An 8,250-nucleotide genomic window follows, 5' to 3' on the forward strand; every position below is an offset into this window, starting at 1 on the left:
TTTAGTTTCCATCTGAGGGGGGAGGGTTCAGAGAAGGTTGAATAGGGGGAAATTGCATGATGACTTACGTCTCTAATTGGTGATTTTTGTCAATTATGCTAATTTGCTGAACTTATAAAACTGTATTCACCCCATGGGGGGGTGGGCATTTTGTGGACATTTTCCATATCTGCCCCTAGAGGCCTCCAATAAAGACCAACCTTATATTACCTCCTAAACTAATATTATCTCGAAAGTGTGTTGTTTTATTTCTAGGTTTGTTAAGGCATCACTGGCAGAGTTGAGAGATAACCATCCTCTGCTGCCATATTTCCTTCAGCTGGAACATCTTTGTTTCATTGGCTTCTTAGTTAATGAAAGAGTATTAAATGGTTGGTTGCAGAAAACCTCCCAGCTCTTAACATGACAATCATACCTATTTATTGCAGCTTCTGAAAAATAACAACAAAATAAAAAAAAAAAATAGCTGCAGCACTCTCCATTTCATTTAGGGGGCACAGTGAAAAAGGATAAACTTTTCTCAGTTGTTAAGAGCTGGTCCCCAGACAGGGCATCCTCCAGGCATTTCAGAAATGCTTGTGCTAGCACAACAGAAGCCAGGTGGCTTAGAAGGGCAGCACTGGAGAAAACTTCCGCTGCCCATTCAGGGGGCAGCACTAACTCATACCAAACTCAACTGACCATGTATCTCTGGCTAAAATGCACCACTGAGTGAATCAAGATAAAAACATATTATTTCCCTGACAGTTAAATCCTTTCCATAACTGGGTTGTCTTTGAGAAGCAAAATGCCACTAAATATAACTCCAGAAGATGCAGCTCTTCTAGGCTGTGACCTTGGACTTTCTTGGTTTCCCTTAGGGTCTCCGAAAGAAGGCTATGTTTCAAGGCTTCATTCTCAAAATACTCTTAACAGAGGCAAAAGCCCAAACTTGGCATTCAGTCCATGTTTCATTTAAAATTGCATGCTTCTGTGTTTCTGGCTGAAGATCTCTTTCCTGATTTTGGAAAAGTTGAGCCCAACAGAAATACATTTTTCCTTCTTGGTGGTCAGCTCTGAAGACTAAAGTAGCCTAGAAGCTAATCTAGTATCTTATGTAAATTGCTAAGACACATTTTTAATATAGAAAGATTCTGCCTAAATGCAACATAGCCCCTAAATAAACACTTAGTGAATCATTGCAAGGAAGTGCACTGTCAGCTCCCAACAGAGAGAGCACAAGCTGAATGTGAGAGAAATGAACACCACACTGTTCAGAGGGACAAACCACCAAGCAAATGCCACAGACCATATATTACAAAACCAATTGAAGCTCTTTCTTGTGTGAACTGAAATGGAAGAGCATCATAGAGACACTCATCCCTGAAACGCTCCCTGCTCATTCACCCCATTTTTCTTGAATGCATAATTTTCCTTCAAGGGGGATTACAGATCTTCCTCTGGCATCTTAGGTTATATCCTCATCATCTATTTAGAAGTGGCATGGGACCTAAGATCATCCAGAGCGGGTTCTTTCCAGGAATACATGCTTTTTCATAAAATGCTTCATTCTGAAATAAGTACTGTCCTCTGAGGGATGAGGAGACACCTGAGTGCAGCAGTGCCAGGAATGCAAACCATTTTTATCCACATCATCACTGGAAAAGTATTGGAGTGAAAGCTCCTCTGGACCTAGGCCCAGAGGAAAGCCAAAGCACAGGGGTTGAATTAAAACCTGTGGATAAGCCAAGGTACATGAAGTCACACCAAAGTGAAATAGAAATATAGATTTTTAACTTTTAGTAGAAATATATACTAAGTGCTTTAAACATCGAAAAGCTGCAGCAAAGAGATCAGTTTTTACTACAGCAGTGTTACCTTTTCACAGAATTTCTTTACTTTAGACAAAACATAGATAGAACTATACTGTTCACATTTTTCAGATAGAGTGTTCACATAAACAATACGAGCTGATAGAAACTATATATGCGAATCTGTGTAATACCTATGTAACACTTGTGTAAGTCTTACAACTGTTAGACCAGGATAGGTTAAGAAAAGAAAAACTAGAATCATGTGTTAATCTTATTGGTCAATTAACAAATATAATCCACACTTTTGTAAGTTTAGATAATAGAAGAAGAAGCTTTTTTCTACTTGCTGTTGGCCTGCTGCTGCTGCTGTTACTGCTTGGCCTTATCATGTAACCCCTTTGAACTCTACCTTCAGAAAACTGTGAGACTATGAAATAAAGAACTTAGCAGGACAGCAGCCTCCTCTGCTCTTTCACTCTCATCAGAAAAGGAAGCTCAACAGAAAAGCATCCAAGGAGTATAAACAACTTGGAGGTTTTAGCTTGTCTTACACCTTCTGGAAAGATCAGCAATGCTCCTGCTCGTTTTAATGGAATGTTGTGTGGAGACCAGCATGGTGAGGGAGGGAGGGAGGACAGAGACCCACTTGCTAAAGTAGTGTCAGGGCTGTTTCCAGTTCCCTGGTGGCAACACCTGCACATGGAAAACAGATTTGATTGCAAAGGAGCCAACCCCCATCCAATTCTGCAAAGCTCAACACACATGACATGTGTTAAGCTTTGCAGGAACTGGAATTCATGGTCCTTTCCTAACTCTTAGCATTGGACTCTTTCACTGACATTAATGAGCTATAAATCACTCCTGAAGCAGAAGGTTAGTAACTTTTTTTTTTTTAAAGTTATTGGAGAATGGGGGAAGATAAGAGAATTTCACCATTTAACGCAACAAAGGAGAGGCAAAGTGTAACCAAAAATCCTTTTTCACAACAACAAAGTTAAAATAACATTGAATAAGACAAAGTAATAAAATACCTGAAAATGAACAGCTTCCTGCAACCAACACTACCTTATGGAGAAGAAAAAAATGCCTTTTGACCTTTTCAGAAATCTGATTCTCAGAATCTACACTGTTCTTCCAAAATCCAGTAATTAAATGCATTTATTAAATTTCAATTCAAATTAGAAGATTTTACTGCTTTTAGAATCCTGTATGTTAGATGAATGAAAAAGATTTAGGGTTTCCTTTTTTACATTGAAAAATCTGGAGTGGTTCTGGGATGATCTGGGAGAAAAAGTCTGAATTAAGACACTAAAAACCTAACATCATAAATGATTTGATTCCATTTTAAAAAGAAAGTCATAAAATATGTGCATTGCTTGAGCAACCATGCAATAGCTTTTTAAAAGTGCAGTGCTAGATAGAAATGTATATTTTGAGTCTAAATAAATCTGAGCTTTGAATTACCCAGCAAAGGGATTTTTCCCTCATATCTTCCAACAAAAATAAAAAGACACTGAGAGTTTAATTTTAGAAATTCTAAAGCAGATTGAAATAAAAAATGTTTTTCATCTTCTCTTTCCATCTCCTTTTTTTAATGTATTTTAATATTTAAATCTTACCTCGTGAAAGCAATAAAAGAGCCTCTTCTGCATTCTTTTCTTTCTGTCAGATTTATAGCACCAATTCCATTTTTCTTTCCCATTCTCTCTTCCCAGGTGCTGTGTCAGAGCTTATGAGTGCCACAAAGACCAACTGAGATTAAGCCAGAGGACATTCTAGTTCTAGATCACCATTTGCAAAAACCTACAATGAACTTTAAAGTATTTACATAAGTCTTTGCTGGATTCAAACCTTATTATGTAGAATAAACAAATTACAGTTTTAGTGGTTTGGAATACCCTCATTAAGCATGCATGAAGTGCCATTTACAAATGGAAAAGGTGTTAAGTGCTTGGGTATATGAATCATTTTATGTTTCTGGAGGACTATGAATCAGGAAACTAAAAAACCCCTGAAAATTAAACTATAGTTACAAAAACATGCTGTAGCTCTTACAGGTTCCATAAAATGGTGAAAGTTGCTTTATCTGAAGGCAGCTACACAGAGGATGCAGAAGTCACTGCAAGGTAAAGACATGTGCACACACATTAAGTAATGTCAACTAGGCTAGGCTTGACCTCCTCCACCTCAGTTAATCATTGGGGGCTGGAGAAGAGCCAGTTACTGATAAGTCAGCAATAACTTCCCTCGCAAGTGCATGACATCCTGGCTCATCTGCCTGCATGGCCCAGATGGAGGATACAGAAACCCCACAGAGCAATGAGGTAACGCAAACAGAGGATCCAGTCCCTTCCTCCCCTTTCCCAGGAGATGGGACACTGCTTTCTCCTGTGGAGCTATGCAGAAGAGGCACCCCTGCACCCTGGTCCCTTCCTCACAGTTTTGGTGATAGTTTACCTTGCTTTTTATGCTAATGATATGTAGTAAATAACATGCCCTGATTTATATAGGCACAGAGCACAATGTCTTTTCCCCCTCACTCATGGAAGGTGAAAAGCACTTTCCCTAAGGGCCTTGCTTGGAAACCTCAGAACAAACTTAAGCATATGCTAGGTTTAAATATCACACTCCCAATGAAATCAACAGACAACTGTGCTTTGCTGAAAAAAAAGCCTAAATTCACTGCCTGTCAGACAATTAAAATGTTACCCTTCCACTCTAGTTTTGCCTAAGTAAACAGCTTTGATGCTTGCTTGACTATTTGAAAAAAAAACCCTCTCTGCTCCCTCCTCTTTAAAGCACAAGGAAGCCTGGCAGAAGGCTCTTCCATGCTGTGATGATCACATTTGACAGTAGTTAAACACAACCGGAAACACCAAAGTGCAACCAACCTTCAGGTGTTCTTTGCCATCCTGCACGCTCTACTATATCCATGCACTTTACCAGAGCTGGTGTTCCTCATGGTTCTGGGAAAAAACAATAGCATCCACAAGCCAGAAGACCTATCCATGAAAATATCTCTGGTAACAATACCAGATGGAGTGACAATCTGAGCTATTTTGACAGAATCATCTGTAAACACAACATTTTGTGAAGTTTCCCTTGAGATAAACCCTACTGTTACATCACAACCTGTTACTAATCTAAATCTGACACCATTTTGCAACAGCATGAAGGAGGTGACTGAAGGCGGTTACATGGCTTGCCAAATATTCAAAACATCAAAAGCATCCACAACCACTAAACAACATATTAATACAGTTTTCATTAAGATATGTGCTGAAGAGGTTCATTTTTTTTCCCCCCAAGTATCACAGTCCATTATAGTCACTTCAGACACGTGTAACTGTTGGAAAGAGCAGGCAGGTTGGTCAACAGCACAGTCAAGTAACACAAAGAAATGTTTACCCAGGAAAGCAGACAATCCTTTCCCTTGTATGTATATGCAAAACACACGTCCCACTGACTAAACAAGAGTTACACTTTTGAATCAAGAAATATACTTTAATGTACACAGTTAACTAATACACTGAACAGGAATCACAGAATCACAGAATACGTTGAGTTGGAAGGGACCCGTCAGGATCATTGAGTCTAACTCCTGGCCTTACACAGGACACCCCAAGAATCACATGTGATACATACAATGGATGTATAGTCTGCCATACAGCAGCTCCCCAAAACAAACCCAGTCCGCAATCCATCACTTAGAGAAGGGATGAAAAAAGTTATGTGTTGGGGTTTTAGGAGCTCTCCTGTTTTGTTTTGTTTTGTTTTTTCTGTTAAAGGAATTTCCCCCATACATGTTGCTGGGGGGACAAATAGCTGGGTATCTAAGAAAAACAAAAGAGCTGGCTACTCTTTTGTTTCTCCTGGGTGTGTGGGCAGTTGGCCTCCGGCATTTGGACAGAGAGGGAGGCTGCTTTCTTTGGCTGCTTTTCTTTCTGCTGGAGAAGCCCCGGAATTCCAAAGCCCTCCTTCCCAGCCCCGCTGGGAGCCAGGCTGTGGCCGCCCTGCCCCAGCTGTTGCTTCGAGCCTTCGCTATGTTGTAGCTGTGCTCGCCCTGCCTGCCCAGACCTCTGGGGGGTTCTCCGTTTGGATACATCTCGTCTGCCACCCGGGATTTGCGCTCATCCCTGCCGTTCCAGCCTGCCGTTCCAGCCTGCCATTCCAGCCTTGTAGAGGGTTGGGTTTGTAAACGGGCAGAAACACCAATTTAGTGTAGTGGTTTGGCCCAAAATACTCATTACTGTTTATCTTCTGTGAGATAAGAATTAGGAGAAATGCGAAGCAGGCACCAAACTTGAAAGAATATAAAGAAGTTTATTAACAGACCTAAAAGAAGGAAAGAAAAAAAATTATACCACCTTCAGAGCTCTCCTCCTCCCCCCACCTACCTCCCTTCTCCCACTGACAATGTAAAAAGACAACCCTTAAGATGTTCAGTCTGTTTACCACTTCCATAATAACCTTGTTCAGTTCATTTAGAAAGAGAAGTCTCTTCTTGCTTGTTCTATGAAAATATTATCACAACGAGACAGCCGCCCACTTCCAAATATTGTTCAGTCCATTTAGGAAGAGGTCTCTCTGTTTGTATGTGAGTCCCTTCCCCCAACTTGCAGCTTTTCCCGCAACTGCTTTCGAGGGTCCACTCTGGAAGTTTTTTGGGGTACAATTTTAAGATTGAGCCATTCAGAAACAAAAAACAGAGGCCCTTCTCCTTCCCTGGGAGCAAAGGGTCTTCCTCATCTTCATCATTAGGACTATCTCTGGGAGCATCTCTAGGAACTGAGGTTTTCTCCTTTCCCGTTTGGAGCAAAAGTCCTCATCTGGTCCATCTCTCCCTGTCCAAACTTCTCATGAAATTACAGCTGCGTCAGCATCTGCCTATCTCAGCACAGGTGCTTTTGCTTACGAGCTGAACACTCCACCCCCCATATCTTCATGAAATTACAATGGGATACTCTGATATATCATAGCTTCACAACAGAATTTCAGCTTTAAGCATCTCCTCTCTCTCTTCCCTCAGGTTTTCAGCTCTTCACAGCAATTAAAGGGTTAATCTCACCTTTGCCTTGCAGCTGTGTGGCTTATCGCTGTTGGTCACCTGACCTCTGCCAGACAGAGGTGCCGCTTTCGCTGAAATCTTTGCCACAGTGGAGGAAGGGGGGGTGGTTTCCGAGCCACTCTGACTGCCCACAGTCCTGCTGGGGGGGTCATCCTGGAGCTGTGGCCCCGCAGCCACCTGTCCCAGTGCTGGAAACGAGAGAGAGCTTGGGGGGGAGTTTGTCTATTCTTAAGTGTGTATCACAGAGGCGGTCACAACTTTAAGTGGCTTAAAGAATTGTCCATATTCAAACTGGCCAGCTGATAGGTTCTATCAGGTCCCAGAGGAAGCTGTAAGCACCCCTTAGCAAGGACATCCCTTCGGGGACTATGCTTGTATTACCGCTGGCCTTCTTCCTACAGTATATCACCGTGTCCCGCAGCCATAGGGAGGAGGAGGAGAAGATCCAGCAGGCAGGAACTGTGCAGCAAGATTGATTGATTTAAATATTTTACAAACTCTTTCATTGACTTTTTTCTTCATAGTCTAATTGGACAAAGGACCAGCCACCCCTTGGGGGTGATTGGCCAAAATCCTAAAACATCCATTATCAAGATATTTTCTACTATACCATAAACAAGACTTTCCAAGGTTGCAGGTGGCTTGGTTGTTTACATTCCCTGCTACCTCTTCTGTGAGAGAGAAGAGTCTCTCACGGACTTAGAAAATAACAAGAAGATCCTCACTAACAGCATTTTTGTACCTACAATTCCCCCTTTTTGTTTTATGAGATAGCAACTCTACTATTAATCCTGAATAGAAATCTACATCAGTTATTAATTCTAAAAATGTCCTTAAGGCTTTAACTATCTGACTCCATAACAAGAAATTTAAAATTCAGTCTCTGCTTGTGGAAGGACCATCCCAGTCTCTGCTTGTAGAAGGACCATCTGCCTGATGGTTGACATCCTGGTCATCATCAGAAGAGTCATTAGGCTGATGATCTACATTCTGGTCGCCATTTGGATGGTTGGCGTTCTGGTCATCATTTGGAGGTTGCCTGTTCTGCCTCTGGTGCCGTAGTCAGGGCGAATGCATTTTGAAGGTTGCCACCGTATCCCAGTATCTGTGGAAACGCAAGCATACCCACGACCCCAAACAATAAGCTCATGAGGGCCTTCCCACTGGTTAGTGAGTAAATTCCGTACCCAGACTTTTGCCCGGGGCAGCTGTCTGTCACCTGCAGACTGCAATGAGAGAAAATGATTCAGAATAACAGGATTATTTGAATTTTGTGGTACTGTAGGGTGATTAATTGTATACAAAGCTTTTGCTAGTCGGCTCTGTGGGGTTTCTCCATGCATTCCCCTTTTCTGTTTGTCCAAAACACGCTTCAAGGTACCATGAGCG

General features: G+C 41.6%; 1 long non-coding RNA gene across 1 annotated transcript in view; it reads left to right on the forward strand.

Moving 5' to 3' along the window:
* LOC121661234 overlaps positions 1-3,677 on the forward strand; it is a 90,500-nt gene extending 86,823 nt beyond the window's left edge. The window contains exon 3 of the long non-coding RNA XR_006014889.1: positions 3,509-3,677. This is a non-coding gene — a long non-coding RNA (uncharacterized LOC121661234). The remainder of the gene's footprint in view (positions 1-3,508) is intronic.
* The last annotated feature ends 4,573 nt before the right edge of the window (positions 3,678-8,250 follow it).

Source organism: Corvus kubaryi, unplaced genomic scaffold, assembly GCF_017639235.1.
Source record: "Corvus kubaryi isolate FWS band 111438036 unplaced genomic scaffold, C.kubaryi_AGA036_p1.0 37127, whole genome shotgun sequence".
NCBI classification, from domain to species: Eukaryota; Metazoa; Chordata; class Aves; order Passeriformes; family Corvidae; genus Corvus; species Corvus kubaryi.